The sequence below is a fragment of the Propithecus coquereli genome, unplaced genomic scaffold (assembly GCF_000956105.1).
Source record: "Propithecus coquereli isolate 6110/MARCELLA unplaced genomic scaffold, Pcoq_1.0 Scaffold178, whole genome shotgun sequence".
Classification (NCBI taxonomy): domain Eukaryota; kingdom Metazoa; phylum Chordata; class Mammalia; order Primates; family Indriidae; genus Propithecus; species Propithecus coquereli.
This window is the reverse complement of record NW_012142523.1, coordinates 4,870,416-4,879,031: the sequence shown is the minus strand read 5'-3', so window position 1 is coordinate 4,879,031 and position 8,616 is coordinate 4,870,416. Positions and strand designations below refer to the sequence as shown.

Sequence of the window (8,616 nt, the reverse complement as noted above, 5' to 3'; positions counted from 1 at the left end):
GGTTGAGTGAGGAGGAGGGCATGGGGCAGCGTATTCACTAGATTGACAAATTAAACATTTTTGTTTTGATGAAAGGTGTGCAGCGACATGATAAAAAATTACGAAGCCGAGCGTGGTGGCACGCTCCTGTGTCCCAGCTACTCGGGAGGCCGAGACAGGAGGATCGCTTGAGCTCAGGAGTTTGAGACCAGCCTGGGCAACATAGCGAGACCCCTACCTCTAAAAAATTAAAAACAAACAATGAACAGTACATAGGAAAAGTCAAAGTCTCCTGCTCAGCTCACTTCCCAGCAGGTCTCCTTCCGGAAATGGATATACATTTAACATCGCACACATTTCTTCAATCCTGTCTTACCCACCAGTTTTCCCCATCTGCTTGAAGGCATACAGGGAATGATCATGGTATTTGGAGAGGGCACAACCATGGGAGAAATAACTGGCATGTTAAAAACAATGCTCAAAATTCAACCATTAAAACAAAGAGAGAGAGAAGGGAAAAAATTCATCTGTGCTTTATTGCCCAGTACTGTTCTAAGCTTTGGAAACATGTTAACATTTAATCCTCACAACTAATAGGTGAGGTAGGCATTATCCCCATTTTTGCAGGTAACGAGAGACATACTGCTAAAAAGCAGAAATGGAAATGTAGGTGTGTCTGATTTCCCCCAGGTTACATTCTCTCTGCCCCCCTCCACACTGCCTCTAGTGGGGCGCTGGGGGAGAGAGAGGAAGACACGTGGAGGGCCTGGTCCTGTTCTGAGGGCTTTGCTGGACGATCCTATGAGGTGGGTACTATTACCGTCTTCACCATACAGGCAAGGAAACTGAGGCACAGAACAGTGAGGAACATGCCCAGGGTCACGTAACTAACAAGGGGTAAAGCCCGCATTCAAACCCAGGCAGTCTGCCCCAGGGGCCAAGTAGAAGTCCAGAAGAGTCCTACAGTTTTAAAACCTCAGGGGGATGGTATATCCCTAACAGAGAAAGGCAGAGAACCAAGGGCTTGGTAGGCAAGCGGGGTGGGGGTGTGATGAGGTTGACTTTGAGAAGTCTGAGGTGTTTGTGGTGGACCCGGGTGCTGGTCAGTAGGTGGTTAGACATGCAGCCTGGAGCTCGGCAGAAAGACTGAAGCTAGAACAGTATTTCCCAAACTCCTTTCACCACAGAATATTCTTTTCCATAGGTTATTTTGTAAACTCTAATATATGGCTCCTAAACTGGACGTGAACAGGAATTTGTGATATAGCTCCTTTACCAGGATTGGAGAAGACAGGGGAAAAAAAACGTCTTGGACAAATTAATTGCTGGAAGAAATGATCAAATTTTGGCTTACATGTTTTGAAACATTTTATAACCAAAAGAAGTAAACAAATATGGCAGAACTGTGGTGGCTTTGGCGTATAGCAATGGCCCTGGTGCTCATGGCTCAAGGCATTCCCACACATCCTGCCCAAGAGAAGAAGGCGTTAGAAAAAAAGGTCAGCCAGTTGATGGCTTGGACCAAGAAAAACAGAGTGATAAGAATGACTGACTCCGCGTTCAGTCACTTCGTGTTAGAAACACCAAGAAACTACTCTGTTACTGTCATGTTCACTGTTCTCCAGGAGTTTAGATCATGTGTAACATGCGAAGAAGCTGCTGAAGAATTTCACATCTTGGCACATTCCTGGCAACACCCCGGTTCATTCGCCAACAAGGTATTTTTTGTTTTGATGGATTACGATCTAAGCCCCGAAGTCTTTCACATGTTCCGAGTGACCTCAGTTCCGAATTTCTTCCACTTTTCTGCTGACAGGGAATTGACACCAGATGACATTTATCATTTGAATGGAAGGGGTTTCACGGCTGAGGAAATAGGCGAATGGGTAGCAGAGAGAATGAGCGTCCGCAGCAGAATCCGACAGCCTGCAATTTATCATGGTCCCTTCACGCTGGGGATACTTTTGACTATCACTGGCGGACTTGTGTATTTATTGGAAAGGAGTAGGACATTTGTTTTTTGCAGAATTTTATGGGGATTTTTAACTGTGTGTTTTGCGATTGTGATGACAGCTGGTCACATGTGGATTCATATAAAGCGAGAACCGTATGTTCGAAGGAATCCTAAGACTGGACATATACGTTATATCAGTCAATTGAGTTACTCTCAGCATACACCAGAAACATGCATCGTTGCGTTGTGTAACATGTGTGTTACCCTGGGAGTGATGCTGTTAGACAAAGCTGCCACATCTAGGATGAAGGTCGGAAAGAGGAAAACGATGTGTGTGACTGGTATGTGTCTAGCTGCACTGTTCTTCAGCGGGCTGCTTTCTCTCTTCAGATTTAAAGTATCCACGTATCCATACAGATTTCTCATAGATTAAAAAGGATCCTACAGACACAGACAAGGAAGCAAGAAATTTGAAAAGATGTGAAAAGAATGTGAAGCATAAAAATGTGAACTCACAACTTTTTAAAGTGAGATTTAACCAAAAAAGACATGAAATGCCTTACAATAATAAACCATTTACTCTCAAAAGCTGTGAAGCATTATAGTATCTTTGTTCTTAGTTTTTCTCTTCTGAGTAAATTTTGTTTGTTTGAGACAGAGTGTCAGTCGCCTGGGCTAGAGTGCCGTGGTGTCAGCCTAGCTCACAGCAACCTCAAACTCGTGGGCTCAAGTGACCCTCCTGTCTCAGCCTCTTGAGTAGCTGGAACTACAGGCGTGTGCCACCATGCCCGGCTAATTTTTTCTAATTTTAGGAGAGAGAGAGTCTTGCTCTTGCTCAGGCTGGTCTCAAATTCCTGACCTCAAGTGATCCTCCCACCTTGGCCTCCCAGAGTGTTGGGATTACAGGCATCAGCCACTGTGCCCACCCCACCCCCATAAATGTTATAGATTACCTAATTTAGTAAAGTCCAATTATTAAAATTGTTAGACAATACAACTTTTATTGAATTAGAACAAGGTTTAAAAGTACTTTGGGGCTGGGTGTGGTGGCTCGAGCCAGTAATCCCAGCACTTTGGGAGGCAGAGGTGGGAGGACCCTCAAGACCAGGAGTTTGAGACTGGCCTGAGCAACAAAGTGAGATGTGGTCTCTACAAAAAATTAGCCGGGTGTGGCGGTGCGCACCTGTAGCCCCAGCTACTGGGGAGGCTGAGACAGGAGGATCACTAGAGCTCAGGAGTTTGAGGTTGCAGTGAACTATGATTGGGCCACAGTACTCCAGCCTGGGTGACAGAGTGAGATTTAAAAAAAAAAAAAAAGAGTTGTTTGCAAACAGTTTAATTGCTCTAGAGTACATTGTTCTTCTTTTTTTTTAAACAGGGGTAGATGGGAATAGTTGATCTCTCTCACTTTAATTTAGACAATTTTTTGGTTCATTACTCCACAGGAAACTGTTCAACTCTGACCTTTTTTCCGGCTTACTTTTCTGCTAGTCTGGTACTTATTTCAGGCCAATTAAATTCATGTCGAGATCCCCAAGGTTGAGATTTGGGCGAGGCTAACTAATTTTACACAGCGTGCTAGTCAGAGAAATCACTGCCTGCTTCAGGTGCACAGCTGCGGATGATTTGCTCTGGAGGTTGAAACCATTGACTTTTTTTCCCCACCTTCATTTGCCCTTCTGATCTTCAAAACCCACTCTTCTTCCATGAGAAAGAAAAGTCTCTGGGTTAAAATGAAAGGAAAATAGCTTTGCTGCATTCAAAGTAAAGTGTTAAACTTTTGTGCAAATTTTCAAATTAATATCTAAAGAGCTTTAAGTAGGCAATAGTTTTTTCATTACTGGTTTAAATAGCACCTATGAATATATTTGTAAAAATACTATTCAAAGGGATACCATAGATGGCAAACTTTTATAATCTAAAATCTTTATGAAAGCACAAAAATAAATTAGAAAAATTAAGCTCACAAAACATCTAAAGACGGTTAAATAATCTTAATTTTACATTTGTATAAAATACAAGTGAAAACCATCAGATGGTGCTGGGTGAAATCATTTGGTGCAACATAAACTATTCCTATGTTCTGTTTTTATTTTTGTTTTTTTCTGACATAATATGCAAATTCCATTTAGCAAGATATGTTGCCTTAAAGGAAGCACAATACTGTACATGTAACAGTTTCAAGTACTTTTGAATTGGGCTACTTATAAAATCATTTAGCAAAGTCTATTAAAGGTTTGTTTCAGCTGAGAATCAAACATCATCTTAAACTTCATAATCCTAAGCCACTAATGTGTTTGTTTTGTTTATAATTATAAATAAATTTTGAACCCATGCACTATTCTTTCTTTTCTTTTTTTTGAGACAGGAGTCTTGCCAGTCTGGTCTTGCCATGTTTCCCAGTCTGGTCCTGAACTCCCCAGCCTCAAGCAGTGCTCCCCCTTGGCCTCCCAAAGTGCAGGGATTACAGGCATGAGCCATTGCACCCAGTCTCTAAGTATTAAAGGAAAACATTTTTTTTTTTTTTTTTGAGACAGAGTCTCACTCCGTTGCCCGGGTTAGAGTGCCGTGGCTTCAGCCTAGCTCACGGCAACCTCAAACTCCTGGGCTCAAGCGATCCTTCTGCCTCAGCCTCCCGAGTAGCTGGGACTACAGGCATGCGCCACCATGTCCGGCTAATTTTTTTTTTTTCTATATAGATTTTTAGTTGTCCAAATAATTTCTTTCTATTTTTTTAGTAGAGACGGGGTCTCGCTCTTGCTCAGGCTGGTCTCGAACTCCTGAGCTTGAGCAATCCACCCGCCTGGGCCTCCCAGAGTGCTAGGATTACAGGCGTGAGCCACTGCGCCTGGCCAGGAAAACATTTTAATAGAGAAAAGTACAAGAAAAGTGTTGCTCTGTAAAGGCACTGCTAAGATCTTTATAGACTGGAAAGCCACAAAAGTGACAGAACATAGAAAAACAATCATCTTTCTTCTACAGATACAACTAAAGATGGGCTGGGTGTGGTGGCTCATATCTGTAATCCCAGCACTTTGGGAGGCCGAGGCAGGAGGGTTGCTTGAGGCCAGGAGTTCAAGACCAGCCTGGGCAACATGGTGAGATCCCCCCTCCCAAAAAAAAAAATTAAAAAATTAGCCAGGTGTGGTGGCATGGCTTGTAGTCTTAGTTACTTGAGAGGCTAAGCCAGGAGGATCACTTGAGCCCAGGAGTTGGAGGTTACAGTGAGCTGTGATCTCACCACTGCACTCTAGCCTAGACAACAGAGGGAGACCTTGTCTCTAAAAAAAAAAAAACCTAGGCTGAGCATGGTTATTCATGCCTGTAATCCTGGCAGCACTCTGGGAGGCCGAGGCAGGAGGATAACTTGAGCTCAGGAGTTCGAGACCAGCCTGAGCAAGAGGAAGACCCCGTCTCTACTAAAAAAATAGAAAAAAAATTAGCCAGACAACTAAATAGAAAAAATTAGCCGGGCGTGGTGGCATGTGCCTATAATCCCAATTACTCGGGAGGCTGAGCCAGGAGGATCCCTTGAGCCCAGGAGTTTGAGGCTGACACCACGGCACTCTAGTCCAGGCAACACAGCAAGACTTTGTCTCAAAAATAAACAAAAACAAAGATTTCAGTCCCCTTTAAAACATTTTAACAATATTGAAAAAATGATCACATCCTTTTCTGGCATTGACATATGAACCTAATTAACTTCCTAAAATCATCTGCAAGGTGTGCAAATATCAGCAGCCAAGAGAAATTTGTCAAATGATCAGAAAACTGAAACAGGGAAACCACGAAAACTCCTACTTCAAGATGTGTGCTCCTCATTGCCTGCCACCACCCCCCAACTGCCTTGGAATTTTACCTTAGACTGGCACCTCGTTTCTGATGCTTCAAGTGTAGTGCTCTGAGCACCCTTTTCTCTGGAAAGTTTCAGTTACGTGTTAATGTAACTGGTGATTTGTTCTGTCCACTTTAGCACATCTTACTAATCAGAGCAATAGACTGATAATGTGCCTGGATAACTATGGTGCGTGTTTGTTGTTACACTTATCTATAGTGCAGCCTCTGTGTAATTTTATAGAGCATGGCCTTAGGGTCACTGTTGCACACGTTCCCATAAAACTGTATGAATTGGGGTAAAATTATTGATGTTTAAAAATTTTTTCTACACTAGCATAGTTACTGGGCAAAGACTGACAGAGTGATTCTCTTTAGTTTGTCCAACTTGTCAGCTGATGCATGTAGTTCAAACAAACCAACTCGTCAGCATGTGTTATCAGATCCTTTAGAACTGCGGTCCTCAACCTGCAGGCTGAGGACTGGTACCAGTCATGGCCTGTTAGGAACTAGGCCACACCGCAGGCGTGAGCGGCGGGTGAGCTTCATCTGTATTTACAGCCGCTCCCTGTCGTTCGCATAACCACATAAGCTCCGCCTCCTGTCAGATCAGCAGCAGCCGTAGATACAGGAGTGCGAACCCTGCTGTAAACTGCGCGTGTGAGGGATCTAGGTTGTGTGCTCCTTAAGAGAATCTAATGCCTGATGATCTGAGGTGGAGCTGGGGCGGTGATGCTAGCGCTGGGGAGTGGCTGCAAACACAGATTATCATTAGCAGAGAGGTTTGACTACAAAATAAATGTAATGTGCTTGAATCATCCTGAAACCATCCCCCCAACCCTGTCTGTGGAAAAACTTGTCTTCCATGAAACCGGTCCCTGGTGCCAAAAAGGTTGGGGACCGCTGCTTTAGAACACAAACTGTACTGCTGGGGCTATACGGAGTTGGGGGACGTAGCTAGAAGACTAGGGTGTACAAACCGTAGTAACAAGAAGGTATTACACTTCTCTGATGTTGTGGAGAACATAAATAGGGTAAACGGAAATTATGAAGGGACAAGTTTTTAATATTTAGGCTGGACTGTTTCAAGGTAGCAAGCAACCCCCACGCAAGGAACACACCGTCAAAAAGATTCCTGCATTGACTGGAGCCCTCACCTTACCACTAGGATTCCTCTGTGTCCAGAGATGGCAAATGAATGCCTGTGCAGGCCGGGCAGAGTGGCGGCCGCGGAGTCTGGCCCACCTAAAGGGGGCAAACACTGCTGTTTCTCTTTTTGTTTTTTGGAGACAGAATCTCACTCTTTTGCCCGGGCTAGAGTGCCGTGGCGGCAGCCTAGCTCACAGCAACCTCAAACTCCTGGGCTCAAGTGCTCCACCTGCCTCAGCCTCCTGAGTAGCTAGGACTACAGGCATGCGCCACCACGCCTAGCTAATTTTTTCTATTTTTAGTAGAGACGGGGTCTCACTCTTCCTCAGGCTGGTCTCGAACTCCTGAGCTCAAGCGATCCTCCCGCCTCAGCCTCCCAGAGTGCTAGGATTACAGGCGTGAGCCACCGCGCCTGGCCTCAGTAACTTCAATTATAAAATGAAGGAAAATGATATACCTGAAGTAATACAGTTACGAGACTTGACAGCTGGTTTCCAAAATCTTAGTCCAGTGTTTGCTTGCATCTCACACCTGGAATGTGTATCCACTTCTGGGCTTCTGTGAGGATGCTTCCAGTTCCTTTTGGTGCCTTTTTTTCCTACCCATTCTTTTCACCTCCTGGCAAAATTTGTAAGCCTGGTTTCTCGCCTCCCCTTCTTTCAATTCCACCCAATGTCTTTTATTTAAGAAGGGAAAATGGGTAGAGGTGGGAGAGATAGGGAACCTCTTTAAAACCTGAGCTCCACCCACATACCCAGCACTGTTAAATAGTTTCCATATGTTATCTCATTTAATGCCCCCACAGTTCTACGATCTTCTTTCATATCGAAGCAAACAGATTTAGAAGTATCAAGGAACTTGCCCAGAGTGTCAAATAATCAAGGTTTGAAGCCAGCACTTCATGACTCAAAAGCCTAAATTCTTCCCACCATATCACAGGGATTCCCCTTACCTAAGTCTGAAGAGCTGTAATGATAACCACACAGCAACAAGTTTGGAGCAAAGCTTTTCTTTTTATTGTAGTTATTAGTGAAAGTTACACTTCAAACTGAAGCTAAGCAACACTGAAACCATTAATTTTTTTAAAATCAAGGATTAAAAACAAATACAACATAGAACCCTTCTAATAGGCAGAATGGCAGAAAAAAGAGAAGTGGTTCTGTCACAGGACATTTTAGTGACAGTTTGGCTCAGAAAGAATTACAATTTATTTAACATAAAATATAATAAGTGACTGAACTCCTTAAAAACCAGCTTCTTCAAGCTTGTCAATTTCATACATAAGTTTTTAGTAGTAATTTATTTTGGGAAGATCGTTTAACTGAAAGAGAAAATTTACTACTCAATTTTAAATACTGGAAACAAGCACTTTTGTTCAAAAACTTTATTTGCCTTCTGCTCATCATAATTATATATAATCTTCAGGAGTTAAAATGACAACCAAATCCAAGGCCTGGCCCCCAAGTACACAGTGATAGGATTCAGCATTTGGTGTTTCTAAGTATACAGCGATTACATGTAAATCACAGCCCTGCTCTCCCATCCACTCCCCGCCATAAGGTTCCAATTTCCTCTTAATGAAATGTGGCAGGCAAATTTAGTGTCATTCAAAATCTTATCTGGTCTTACAGCATATTACAGACTTAGACTTATTCCACTGTTTTAACTGTTGTTACTAAGTAACCAAACATTTTTTAAAA

At 43.1% G+C, this 8,616-nt stretch overlaps 1 pseudogene; it reads left to right on the top strand.

Annotated features, from left to right (window-relative positions):
• Positions 1-1,586: 1,586 nt before the first annotated feature.
• On the top strand, positions 1,587-2,366 carry LOC105808554 (annotated as a pseudogene).
• Positions 2,367-8,616: the final 6,250 nt, after the last annotated feature.